Raw genomic sequence first — 15,005 nt, 5'->3', positions numbered from 1 at the left:
AATTTTTTTAGTGTTAGTATTGTTTACATAAAACTAAACTGATGGGTATTATTCTGAGCGCTTTATAGGTATGAAATATTTATTCTGCCTTTGTGCAGCCTGCTTAAAAGTCACTTAGGAATGAAAAAATTCAGACAAAAGAGGAACAGGAAATGTTTTAAAGTGGTGCCAATTTTAATCAAATTGTAACAGTTTCAAAGGATTTTCAAATTAGAAAGTTTCAGAGAAGTTGGAAGAAAGCAGAAAGGGGGGAAGAGTAGGCACATCCTACACCTGCATTGGAGTCAGAAAGACATGAAGCTTTCCTGGACCAACTCTGGTGCTGACATCACTTCCTGGAGCTTCAAAGCCCCTTTCCAATGACCATGTCTGCCAAGCATGCTCTGCTACATTTCTCAAGTACTCCACATTCATAACGAAGAAGTACAAAAATGCTAGAATACGTCCATACAAGTGACATTTAGAGTTGACATTTTCATTTAAATTGACTTTTAAAGTAATATAAGCTTTCATCTTATTTCATATTTTTGTTAATTGTGTTTACTTTCTCTTGCAATACATCTCTTACAGGCAAAGTACTGAAAAGTCCTGTGGAACTCTGGCTCTTTTTTTTTTCCAGCTCCCACTGTCCGTTATAACAAGCTCTATTGAGAATGAATTCTATCTCCTCATCAAGGAAGATCATGATACATCTGAAGAGAAGAAATTGATTTAACGATATATTCATTAATGACCTAGATGAGGGGACAGAGTGTATCCTCAGCAAGTTTGCTGACGATACCAAGCTGGGAGGGGTGGCCGACACTCCAGAGGGCCGTGCTGCCATCCAGCTTGACCTGGACAGGCTGGAGAGCTGGGCAGAGAAGAACCAAATGAGGTTCAACAAAAGCAAGTGTAGGGTCCTGCACCTGGGAAGGAAGAATGCCAAACACCAGTATATGTTAGGGGCAGACATGCTGGGAAGCAGCTCTGAGGAGAAGGACCTGGGGGTCCTGGTAGACAGCAAATTATCCATGAGCCAGCAGTGTGCCCTTGTCGCCAAGAAGGCCAATGGCATCCTGGGCTGCATAGGGAAGACTGTGGCCAGTAGGTCGAGGGAGGTCATTCTCCCCCTCTACTCTGCACTGGTGAGGCCACAACTGGAGTACTGTGTCCAGTTTTGGGCTCCCCAGTTCAAGAGGGACAGGGAACTACTGGAGTGAGTCCAGCGAAGGGCAACCAAGATGATTATGGGACTGGAGCATCTCCCTTATGAGGAAAGGCTGAAAGAGCTGGGACTCTTTAGCCTGGAGAAGAGAAGGTTGAGGGGGGACCTGATTAATGTTTACAAGTATCTAAAGGGTGGGTTTAAGGAGGACGGAGCCAGGCTCTTTTCAATGGTTTCCAGCGACAGGACAAGGGGCAATGGGCACAAGCTAGAACATAGGAAGTTCCGTTCAAATACACGGAAAAACTTCTTTATAGTGAGGGTGACAGAGCACTGGAACAGGCTGCTCAGGGAGGTTGTGGAGTCCCCTTCTCTGGAGATTTTCAAGACCCATCTGGATGCAGCCCTGAGGGATGTGCTTTAGGTAATCCTGCTCTAGCAGGGGAGTTGGACTGGATGATCTCTAGAGGTCCCTTCCAACTCTGAAGATTCCGTGATTCCGTGATTCCGTGAATGAATTCCAGCACTCAGAGAGAGTAGGACCATCAAATTAAATAGCAACTCATTCGAAACATAGTGTATCACATTCTTTGTTGAAGACCTTATTTTCCTTTTATCGAAATATCAACTCTTCTAAGGAAAAATTCGTTTCTGCCAAAAAATTGTCAGGAAAAAAGTCTTCTTGGATTAATCTTTCTAGCAAACTAACACTCTTGATTGCATTACCTTTGCTATATTTGATGGGAGGCAAGCTGCTCTACTGCTTCCTCCCACTCCTCCAGGAAGTGCAAAACTCATCCTCCTCTTACACTACTGTAGTCTTTGTAGGTGTGTCAGCAGCAGGGATTAGGTAGGCAGTAGACTTGTTTTCCCCTGCACCTTTGGAACAATTTCCTTATTGGAATTGTGCATAAAAAGTCTGTATTCTCTGAACTGTCTCGATAATATACTCTGGCACATTGAGCAACAGAGAAATAGCGAATCAGGTTGATCTTTTCTGAAAAGATAAAAATCAAATAAAAAAAAAGAACACCCACCTCTCCTCCTCTAACAACTATGGATGATAATGCTCTCCTTTGGGAACAGTGACATTGATGAAGCTTGATACATCAGCCTTTCTCTCTCTCTCTCTCTCTCTCTCTCCCCCCCGCACCTCCCGTTTAGTATAGAAATATCAGCAGAAATATGATACAAAGTATAGAGGGGTTCTTCCATTACTGTTGTGTTCCTCACTGTGAATGAATAGAAGCCTGTGTATGACTTTTGCCTCTGTCCGCTTGTCTTCCATTCTGCAGGGTTTTCCATCCACTAATTTATTTCCTGCCGCCATAATTAATTACATGAGTTAATTAATGATCTTACTGTATATTTTACTGTTAAGGTGACTGAACATAGATACAGGTTTCCCAGAGCAGTTGTGGAGTCTCAGTCTTTGGTAGTAGTCTATTGATTTTGACTCTTTCGGCAGTCAAAACCCAACTGGACATGGCCCTAGGCAACAGGCTCTACCTGACCCTGCTTTGACAAAGGGCTTGAACTAGACAATCTCCACAGGTTCCTTTCCCCTTCTCAGCTACTCTATGATTCCATAGCTGCTCTAGTCAAACTGATCTAGAGAAATTCCCCATTGCACATGATTCAGCCATTTTCCATGTTAGAACTAAAACCTCTAACTGTCACAACAATCTACTGCCTTAAGAATAAAAAAAATAGCCATTTTCTCACTACTTATAATTCCTGTTTATGTTTTTCCTTTTCTTCACAACTTTCCCCTAATTTCCTTCCTAACATAGTTCCCAAAATTTGATTGGTATGAAACTATGCACTACTGGAAAAGGAGTGTAAAGTACTGTAGATCCTTCCACAGTATACCAGCTATATTTCTGTATTCAACCTTCAAAATTGCCTTCAGAGAACGAGGTTCTCTGAAATTATTCCTCTTTCAGAGGCATAAAAATATTCCTCTGGAATAATTTCAGCTACTGAAATAAGCTACCACGGTCACTGAAGCAATTCTTTCCTGCTCACAGACAGGCTTTTACTAGGTTTAGTTGATGTGCCAAATATTTTAGAGAACTTTATTATTAAGGACAGCTAATTTTTCACTGAGAGTCATAATTGTAGAAAACTTCTATGCTTTCTAATCCTGGTGAAGACTTCTTCAAGGTATCAGTAGAAAATGAGCAAATATTAACTGTTCGAATACTGCTCAAAAGAACTGAATACATCAAAAAGTTTTGAAGTGTTTCTCTCTGCTACCTTTAATTGTCTGCACATCACTGCATCTGCCTCTCTCCACTACCATGCTTTTGCACATATTCTCTGTTTCGCTATCAGCCTAAGACTAATGGTTCCACGTGTGCCTATTCTCTTGTCACTCAAATTCCTATCATCTAGAAGCGTACCTCTTCCATCTGCTTCTCTACTTGAAAAATTAAAAAGAAAATACCAAAGAGGTGTATATATATATATACACACGTGTAAACTAGCTCAATATGAATTACATTTCTGTATGACTTGTCATCTCAGTCACTGTCTTCTCCAGTAAAGCCTAGAGACTTTTAACCAGACTAACCACAATTTGTGGGGAAAAAAAAAAAATATTCTGGATTGTGACTTTGGATGATAGTCTTTTCAGGACAGGAATTTTACTTACTTCCTTTGTTCCAGAGACTGCAAAAAATTGTTTATCTAACATAGTCTAAACATAGTTTATCTAGCAAGTCCTAGTCATATTCATTAGAAAACTGGAATCTTGCTTATAAATTTGCATAAAGGCATTCCGCTGTAGAAATGGTTAAGAGTTCTCAAGTGTGAAAAAAATAAGAGTTTTGACAGTGAATTTTCTTCTTTTTCAGGAGGTTCTAGACTCAAGACCAGAAATCATAAAGGTATTAAAAATCTTGCCAATTTTCTCTGCAGAATTGTGTGAAAAAAATGATGATTTAGCTTCAGTATAATTTACCTCAGCATCTCACAGGTACAAAAATCCTAGTATGACTGCAGGTGTTAGTAAACAGTGATGGAAAACATATTTACAAAATTCCAGAAAAATATTTAAAAATATTTTATTTGTTGGGGTTTCTTTTTCCCACATTTCATATGCAGTTTCAGTCGTAAGTAGGTTTTCTGATACCAGCAAGCATGAAAGCAGAAATGGTTCCCAAAAGATAACAGAATGTAATAGTTTTTTCTTGTGAGCTGAATCTAAAATGTGGAAAGATTGATTTTAAAATCAGCAGTTCATCTTAAATCTTCAGAGACATTGTAAGTCTCTTTTTTTTCTGTGTTTTTCTCATGATTACTAATGATCCGTAATTATGTATCTTTTTCAATTATGTGTATGTATCCTCTTTTTGTGCATGTATCTTTTTCAGCTTTCTCTTCATATACCTTACCCATTTAAAAATACGTAAAAATTACCCTTTGACTAGTACTGCATTACAGCAGGAGAGCTCATAATAGCAAGGTTATTTAAATGTTGGGATTCTAATTCTATTAGTGAAAGACATATTAGTTTAAAAAGAAAGTGAAGAATCTTTTTACACTAAAAAATCAAAAATAATTCTGGAGACAGTGTCTGAGAAAATAGAAATATGAAATGTAAGACTGTTCCCAGTCTTTGGATGAAACCTTCTGTGGTTATGGTAAACATTATTTTTCAATCTAATTTTGTTGCAAACCTTTGAAGCTGCATGCTGAGTATGTGATTGCTGAGATTTCTCTTAGCCCAAAATAGAAGTGGTCAAACCACTTCTGTGCAGTGTGTGAGCTAGCGCTTTGAATCTTTGTTTGGCCGCCTCTGTATATCAGGCCTATATTCTTATAATATGTGCAGAAGGCTATTGCCTGCTTAAAAGGTCTACAGAACACAGAATTAAGTAATTTTCCATACAGTGTGATAAGTCCTATCACCATGTGGGGTTAGCATGGCAGTGACAGTAACCTGGTTTCTGTTGAGCAAAAAGTTTTCCAGACTCCACTGCCTGTACCAACCAAGGCATGACCCAAAGTTCAGCTCCAAAATGGTACATAGGTCCTCTGTCATGTCTGTCATCTTAAGCAGAGGTTTTAGATAAATGGGCAACCTGATGAAAGCAGATGCCTACAAGTGAGCAATGGAGTTGATCTCTATGTCTTTGCTGAACATTATGGATGCTTAAACACATCTCTGAAGCCCTGCATATGGGCTTTCAGAACTTGATTTTGTTGCCATATGCAAATGGCATATCTAATGGCAAATCTAATACATTCAGGATGTCACATGTATCTAAGATATTCACTTGGTGCTGGAAGATATGATTGGGACCTAAAGGAAACTCACTACCATTCCTTCTAGAATAAGTCTGTAGCCAGATGGACATACAAAAAGGTACTAGAGACATGTCTAAACAGCTGAGGAAAGAAAAATTTTGAAGAAACTTTAAATATCTAATACTCCTTCACACTATTCTTTTCCTTCTGGATTTATGGATAATGTCTAATACTTAGATGTTTACAGTTAAAATCTCCATATACAATCTAGATCCCAAAAGGAAAGTGAAAAATTAGAATTCGAGTCTACTTCTTAGTTCTTTTTCATCTTTCACTTTAAACTTTTATTCTTTTTCTAAGACTCCACAGGAAGAGTGCATTTTAAACTTCAATGTTTTCTCAGGAATTTCAATACAACTTACAGACGCTATGCTATGGGAGAATGCTATCTACTTTGGTTTCTCTCCTCTCTCTCCCTTATAATTAGAGGCAGCTTAATTTAATGATTTCAGAGCTTTGTACAGAACAGACAGATATTGAAATCAAGGGAAGAGCACGTATACTCTGTATCAGAGTTCAAAGAAAAAAACAACAAACCAACCAACCAAACAAACAAAAAGCTAACATTCTCCAAGCCAATTCACTGCACAAGGTGTAAAACCCAATTTAAAAAATCATCCTAAAATATGTATTATTATGCATCTATAACACTATATAATGAATTAAATGTAGTCAGTATTTAGAAGATTAATAAACTCCCAGGTCCTACTTTCTTTTTTTCTGAAGACTGCAAAAGAAAAACATGATTAACTGTTTGGGCTCTACCTCTTACCAATAAATGCTTGTATAAACATAAGTTGAAAAATTGTGATATTGTGTTGCTCCAGACTGAAGCGCAGTCTTGCATACAGAAACCTGAGAGATGGACACCAAGTCAGCACACGTTGAAACTGTGTAAAAGATACCAGCAATAGTGCCTAATTGGCTTGAGTAATTATAAAGATCAGAACTAGATGATATTCAGGCAGCAGTGAATTATTCAAATCCCAAAAAATGTCACTGAGAACTAATAAAGCTTAACACTTCACCAGGTCTGATCTGACACTGTTTTACTGAAGTTTAGACGAAAGTGTGTTTAAATCACCGTAGTTAGAGATGGAACAGCTCTTGATGGAGTCTCTTATTCTGCCGAATTCCAAGTAAGAAACAAAATAGGGGCTAAACATCCAAATTATAAAAGCCATATAGATGTGAGTATCCATACTATAGTATCCAAAAGGAAGAATAGAACTCAAAATATAAGAATGCATTTCTAAGATCTTTCAATATTTTCAAATCAGTATATAAAAATGCATTCATCTTTAGATTTGCAGACCACAATTAAAAAAGGCCCACATCACTGGCTTCTGGTCGAAACTAACAGGTTGGTCCAAAGGCCAAGGATATTCATAGAAATGTTTCCATAAACTTTCAGGAGGCTTGATAAATAACAGTTAAATAGACATCTAGCATACCATTTAAGAATTCTGCAAAAACAAGCATCTCCCCCCTGCCCAAGAAAAAATAAAGATGATGAAATAAAATTATGACTTAAGTGCTTGGCGAACTCATTGATAAATCCTGTGAAAATTATGGCCATTTCCTCCTATTATCTCAAGTTCTAGACTTTGGCTACTAAGAAATATCAGGTTTATTTTAAAATTTAATGCTAAGAAGGAATTATTTCAGTTATGCTTTCCTCTGGTCAGCAAGGCTGTATACGTGTATTTCATTGAATCAGGGTTCACAGCATTCCCATCAACAACAGGAAGACCTAATTAGTTTGCTAAGGTCCATGAATGAGACTGGTACCTATTTTTGAAATTTTATGTAGCTACTAAAATCCACCAGAATGCAGTAGGCTGTCCCAACATCTGGAAGTGCTTAAACAGAATTCATTTGTTAGTAGATGACTGTGGAACAGATTTATTGGTATATAAAAATATAAGTCAAAGTGATGAGATCGTGTATTTTTAAGCACATTACTGAAATCATGTTACTTATGTAGAATCTTCACTTTAAAGTAAAATGCAGCCGTTTCCTGCTTTACTTTGAAAAATTTAAGAACAAATTTTAAAAAGGAATGTATTAAAATTAATCCTAATTTTGAAAACTAACATATGCAAAGATAATTACTTGCCTTACTAATGGATTTCAGATGTAACCATTTTTTTTAACCCTGCGAATAAATTAAAATGGTCTTTATCTTATGAATATGAAAGTCCCTTCTGTGCTGTCTATCTGGTACATCGGTAATTAAGGATTTAGAGGCCCTTTGCCTGGTTCTCCTCAGTGAGGCACGTAAAATCACCAAGATTCTGTGACTACCTTTGCAGATCCTCTAGATTATAGATATCAATGCTCAGTGTTTACCCATTTTGAAAGTTCTGGAAACACAAGTATAGATAAATTCAAAGGAACTGCAATTTCACAGTCCCCATTCGTTGATAAATTAAAGCCGAAAAGGAACTTGTTCTCCGATAACATAGAGGAGTATGAGTAGACATAAACTAAAGATCTGATATATTTTCCCCCATGCTCATGTTTGAGATGCTGGCAAGTCAGGTCATGTTCTCTTTTTCACACATATCAATAAGGCTATGGTAAAGAACAAGGGATTAGATTCACAAGGAGCACTGCAATGCCTAACTTTTAAGTGGCCAGGAGACACAGTTGTCCAGCCTTTTCTACATAACACACCAAGATAATACACTTAGCAAAAGTATTTGCAAAAAATAGCATACTGAATAGGAAGCACTGAAACCACAGCCACCTAAAAGGCTAGAAATAGAAATGCAGCAGCTGAGCCGGAGATTGAAAGTCAAACAAAGGAGGCTGGATTCAGCTGGCAGTAGAGGTCCAGTGTTCCTTACAGTTCTTTGTGTTTCTCAGTTCAGTTCAAATTAATTAATATACCATAAAATACATGGGGAATTTTCTTATCTACTTTAACCGGCATATATAACTGCTGAAGAATACTTTTGGATGGAAGGGGCAGCTATTATTTAAATCCAGTCTTCATATTTCCTCCTCTTGTTCTCCTTCCTGTTTGTACAGGATGGAGGTTGATCATTGTTCTAAAATATAGTGAGGTTTCTGGAAGTTGTTTGTTGGTAGCTGGTCCTCTGTGTCCCAACAGAATTTGAATATCCAGGAAGTTTCACGAAGCTCAAGTTGTTTTCCTTTCATTACCATTTTCTCTTTTCCAACCATTATATTCCTTGATGAAAAACGATCAGCAGTAAGATCAGAGGTACAGTTCATAACACTCTTGCTTCATCAGCTGAACAGGGCTCTCTAGGTAGAACCAGTCCTGTTCTGTCATTTCAGTAGCATAGAAGCATATGTTTGAAAACATTTCTTCCCTCATCACCCATGGTTCCATTGTCCTCCTTTCTTTGCCTCCTCTTTGCCTACCTTGATTATGACCCCCTTTCTTCTCTGACCCTGATTACTGTCTAGCTGGTTGATTAGTGTTGCTTAGCATTTTAATGACTTTTATGACTTCTTCTTAAGGCAATGTACTCATGGAAACAAGAAGAAATTGGCATACAAAAGTCTGGGAAAATAGGATACTTATAATGTGGCTGATATCATTTATATCATTTAGGATCTGAATTTCCAAAGTACTGATAACTTTGTAAGAAGCTGTGACTGCTATTCAGCTTTTGTGAAGCCTAAAATATTACAAGCCAGTGCAAAATAATCAAAGAATTCAACCTGAATTAAATCTGTTAATTTTACAGCAATCTCTTCTTATAGAAGAACACATGAACTCAGAACGACCTAATATTGTTTAGTATATTGATGCTTTGCAAATTTGTATCATAATCAGCTGATTACTGCTATTTATCTATACCATGTATAAAAAGAGATGAGTAGGACTTCTGCAATGTGTTACTTACAGTTTCATATTTTTACACTTTTTTATTTTACAAAAGAAACCCACAGGCTTTTTTTCTGAGGTGTTATTGGAGGTTGATTTGAGGACAAGAAATACTATGTTCTTCAGATTCTCCTCTGATATAAATCAGTCTTCATACTGCAGATATATTATCATTCCTGAGAGAGCATTGCATGTGTGAATAGATTATAAAAGGTTAACAAATATCAAAAGCATGTTAGGCTTCAGTACCATATATTACAGATAATTACCAGCATTTAAGTAAAAGATTTTACAGTTAACCTATTGATCCATTGAACTTTAGCAATTTACAGTAACTGGCTGACCACTCAACAAATGATATATAATCCTTTATTATATTTCACATATGGCCATCAATAAAATGTATTTTAAAATAAAACATTATTCAAATGCATATTTAAAACTACTTCTCATAAATGGCTGAGTTTAATTAGTGATTATTGTCACTGGTTTTTGTGAGCTCTGATTTATGAGCTTGAACAGCTTTGGGGGTTCCTGTCCCTTGCTTTCTACTTTATCCTTCTCAGAAAATTCTTCTGCTGAAGGAAAAGCTATTGTTTTTTTTTTATATAGGAATAGGTGCTTGTAAAGCGCTGGTGCAACCTATGTATTATACAGAACCTTACCAGAGTACTGCTACTGAATTGGGTTTTCTTTAATACAATAGGCTATTAAAAATAATTAAAAGATGATGCACAAGTCACGAGTTATCCATGAAGCAGGGTGGGACATTGGGAAACTAATAGAATCACTGTTCTATATAGTTAGACTGAATTGGCTCCACAAATACTTTTCATTATTAATTTATTTCTTTTTTTTCATCTATACAGTTCTCAGTCATTATCAGGAACCTATCCCATATATTTATTTTAACTGAAGATCAGAAAATAAATGTGGTATAAATGTTGTTCTTGTCAATAGGCTTTTCTGAAAAGCACAAAGGGAATTTTGAAGACTCTGTTCCTTTTTTTTTAACTAAGTGACAAACATAGTAGAGCTCCCCCCACACACACACGACCCTCCCAATTACTTCATTTGTGCAAACAGTAAATTTATGAACATTCTTCTGCTCTGGAGCCTATAACTGCACAGCAGCACTGTGTGTAAAAGCAGGTTTATAGCCCCTAACCATGTTGTAAGTGCTTAACCATAATTTCTAATGATGTCTGTTGGACTTTACTCTAGGGATCATATATCTGTCTAAAAATGAATTTCATAGATGCAAGTGTATTTTGGTCCAAAGAAACTACAGATTCACATTCGTTGTGCATATTTGACCTCTGCCCTTCCGTTCTCAATCACAAGGGGTATGAGGCTGTTGTCTTTTTCTGTCAGAGTAAAACTGTCATTCGCTCCATTAATGAGAAATTCAGCTATTGATCTGATCTTTGCTCCACTGTTATTGATTTCTGCTCTTTGTTTTATCATTTGGACCTAGAACTGTCAATAAGTTATCGACTGAAGAATAGAAAGTCAATCATTTGTATTCTCCTTAGAGCTTGTGGAAATTGAATTTATCTTCATATTCATTGACATTTTACTATGAAATTCTGAGCCTTTAATAAATCTGTTTCCAGTTATTCTGGGCTTGAGAAGTTTACGATTGTGAAAGGTATTTTTGGATGCGATTAATTTACAGATTAACGGTTTCTAAATGGCAATAGGAACAACTCAGCATTAAACATCTGTAAGTCAGCTTATGCAGTATATCTTTCAAAACAGATTAAAATCATAGCTTCTCTGATAGTTTAGTATTTTACATTCATGCATCAATACCTGAATTGCTATTAGGTTTCATTCTGGGTTCTTCTAATACAAGGAAAGAGTAAAATAAACAAGAGCAGAATATAGGAAGCATTCACAGGAAACATTAACAACTGCAGATTTCACTGTGGTATAGAAAAGAGGGACTGAAGCAGAAAGGATGACTTCAGAGACCTTTTTTATATATAGATTTATGAAGAAATCATTGCTAAATTTAATTTTCTGTTTGGATCACTAGTTACATGTCCACTTCGCGGAATTCTGAATTCCATGCTGCACGATCTCAGATTTAGAGGCATACTTAGGTCATTAGTTTTTCAAGTAACATTTTTTCAGGTCAGTAGATTCTCTGTGAGTAATTTTTTATGTTGTATTTTACTTTATACTTCTGTACATGGTCTTTCAATTGAGTCCTCTGGGTAAACTAACAAAGGAGAGTAAAGGCCAAGAAAACGTAGGCAGCTGTATAAGCCATGTTGCCAAAGAACATTACCTTTCAGAACAGTACCCTTTCATTTGACCGGATACCCTGTGTCAAATACATGCATTATTGGAAGACAGGCTGCCAAAGGTATATGACAGGAAAGAAACTGTCTCCAGTGTTTGAGGGAGCTGCTCACTTGGCACTTAGAGACACAAGGAAGACGACAGAAATAGATACCAGTACGTGTCAGAAAACACCATTTCTTCTCAAAGAACACATATCAAGAATGCTGACACACATAAACCTTACCGGTGCTTATAAAAGCTTTGGATGGGAATCAAAATGTTAGTGAAATGAGCAGGAGCAGATTAAACAGACCATGGTAGTATTGCAGGAGAAAAATTATCACTATTCAGGACATATCCAAGTCAATCACAATATTCCCATCAGTTTTCAGGAAATTTGTGTTGGTTGGACTGTTGTTGTTGATGATGTTCTACACTCAGTATCCATTTTTTTATTAAAAGGATCAATTCCTACTTTCCTGATAAAGGAAAAATGAATGCTGCCATTATTCAAATGGATGGAAAAATAAATGCTGCCATAATACATATGTGTCTGAAATGGACAGGGAAGAAATTTTTTTTTTATTTTGAGAAATTAAGATAAAAGTGAAAATATTTAATTTTTTGATAATACAGACAAGGAAAATAGTCTCTGTAGTTTACCCTAGGGATAATTTGGAATCAATACAGAATGGAAGGAATGTTGAAATTTGACAAGTTTTCATTGCAGAGAAGCCCCTTTCAATCTTCCACTGAAGGACTGCACTATTATTGTTTTGATCATATGCACACCCTGTAGAGAGTTTCATTCCCTTTCTGCACACAAAACACATATCATAATTTCCTAATAAATGCTCTCCTTTAATAAATGTCCTAATAAATGCTCCCCTATCATAGTCATGTGATACACCCTTATACTCACATACAAAAATATACATGAGACTGTGTGCACATAAAGAGACCAGAAGTATAGAATTTGCCATGAGTCCATAGTTTTAAGCAAAAAAAGCACTGTGGTGTATTACAGATGAGTATTCTGGTGGAATCCAGCAGGACAATGCCAGTATTTACACTTTTTTACATGACGGTAGTTTAAGATACTAAAGACCATAGTGTAATCACAGTACGGTTACTCTAGATATGCAGTGAGTACTCCAGTGAAGATTCGGAGCTTATGCGTATTTCTGAACCATCAAAATTGCCTGACGTTGGCAGAGGAACTCTTCATATTTACTCTCATAAATGACAGAATCACATAATCACAGACTCACAGAATTGTAGGTGTTGGAAGGGACCTTTGGAAATCATCTAGTCTAACCCTTCTGCCAAAGCAGGTTCACCTAGAGCAGGCTGGACAGGAATGCGTCCAGGCGGGTTTTGAATACCTCCAGAGAAGGAGATTCCACAACTGCTCTGGGCAGCCTGTTCCAGTGCTCTGCCACCCTCAAAGTAAAGAAGTTTTTCCTCATGTTCAGATGGAACTTCCTATGTTTGAGTTTGTGCCCATTGCCCCTTGTCCTGTCACTGGCCACCAGTGAAAAGAGTCTGACCCCATCCTCTTGACACCTGCCCTTTACATATTTACAAGCATTGATGAGATCCCCCCTCAATCTTCTTTTCTCCAGGCTAAATAGACCCAGGTCTCTCAGCCCATCCTCATAAGAAAGATGCTTCAGTCCCTTGATCATCATTGTAGCCCTCTGCTGGACTCTCTCCAGTAGTTCCCTGTCCTTCTTGAACTGGGGAGCCCAGATCTGGACACAGTACTCCAGATGTGGCCTCACCAAGGCAGAGTAGAGGGGAGGATGACCTCCCTTGACCTGCTGGCTACACTCTTTTAAATGCACCCTAGGAGACCATTGGCCTTCTTGGCCACAAGGCCACATTGCTGCCTCTTTATCAACTTGTTGTCCAACAGGACTCCCAGGTCCCTCTCTGCAGAGCTGCTCTCCAGCAGGTCAGCCCCTAACCTGTACTGGTGCATGGGGTTATTCCTCCCTAGGTGCAGGACCCTACACTTGCCCTTGTTGAACTTCATGAGGTTCCTCTCTGCCCAACTCTCTAGCCTGTCCAGGTCTTGCTGAATGGCAGTATGGCCTTCTGGTGTGTCAGCCACTCAGTCAGATTTGTATCATCAGCAAACCTGTAGTGACCCCTGAGGAACACCTCTAGTTACAGTCCTCCAACTGGACTCCGTACCACTGGTCTGAGCTCTGCCACTCAGCCAGTTCTCAATCCACCTCACTGTCCACTCATCTAATCCACACTTCCTAAGCTTACCTATGAGGATGTTATGGGAGACAGTGTCAAAACCGTTGCTAAACTGGAGGTAGACAACTTCCACTGCTCTCCCCTATCTACCCAGCTAGTCATGCCATCTAGAAGGCTATCAGGCTGGTCAAGCATGATTTCCCCTTCGTGAATCCATGTTACCACTGCAAATAACCTTCTTTTCCTCCACATGCTTAGAGACGACATCCAGAATGTACTGTCCCATTATCTTTCCAGGGATGGAGGTAAGGCTGACTGGCATGTAGGTTCCCAGGTCCTACTTTGGTCCTCCTTCCGTCCTCCTTCTTGCATTTCTTGAAGACTGGTGTGACATTGGCTTTCCTTCAGTCCTCAGGCACCTCTCCAAATTACTATTTGCTTACAATTTTTGTTAAGGATCTGGTTTAATGCATAATAATCCCTATTCAGATCAAAAGACAAGTTAACACTAAGGTTTCTATTGTTTTTGAGGAATTTTATGTTTTGCTCTTTAATCAAGTTCTAGAAGCTTAATCACTCTATATATAATGGACACATTTTGTTGGACATAATTCTATACACAAAAAAAATCCTAAACACTTAACTTCTTTATATGTGAGAGGTGCCAGTGTACTTAACATCAGTCTCCCTGTCTTTTCACAGAAGTGTCATGTGTCATGAAATCACTGTCACCCAACATCTTTGGAAATTTATCTGAAGCAGGATAAAGTTTTGAAATCCAAGGAAATTCCATGATTACTTGAATGAGGAAACACTCAGCAGAACACTTTTCATATTTATGAATTTATTTATCTCATGATGATTTATAGTTGCATGTTGAATGCATGGGAACTTTATATTGAAAAGAGGAAAAACCTTGGAGGTGATTTAAGAATATTATCTCTTTGAAGGTGAGTAACAAATACAATTACTGCAGGTCTGTGAAAACTATAACTACTAGTTCTGCACATAATAATGAAGTGTAAACAGGAATTTGGACAAAAAAAAGAAACAGGTTCCATGCTAGTAGACAAATGTGATCTATTACAAAGTTTCACAGAGTTTAAATACATTGTGGTTTTATATGTTTGGTTCCAAATACTAAGAATAAAACAGCTATTACGTTTTTCACAGTTC

General features: G+C 37.6%; 1 protein-coding gene across 1 annotated transcript in view; it reads left to right on the top strand.

The window, feature by feature from the left end:
* Window positions 1-14,654, top strand: part of LOC134513912 (uncharacterized) — a 74,563-nt gene extending 59,909 nt beyond the window's left edge. The window contains exon 2 of the transcript XR_010070541.1: window positions 14,532-14,654. The gene's annotated coding sequence lies outside the window, so the exon portion shown is untranslated. The remainder of the gene's footprint in view (window positions 1-14,531) is intronic.
* The last annotated feature ends 351 nt before the right edge of the window (window positions 14,655-15,005 follow it).

The sequence above is a fragment of the Chroicocephalus ridibundus genome, chromosome 3 (assembly GCF_963924245.1).
Source record: "Chroicocephalus ridibundus chromosome 3, bChrRid1.1, whole genome shotgun sequence".
NCBI lineage: Eukaryota > Metazoa > Chordata > Aves > Charadriiformes > Laridae > Chroicocephalus > Chroicocephalus ridibundus.
The sequence above is the reverse complement of the archived record's forward strand: the minus strand, read 5'-3'. Positions and strand labels throughout refer to the sequence as shown.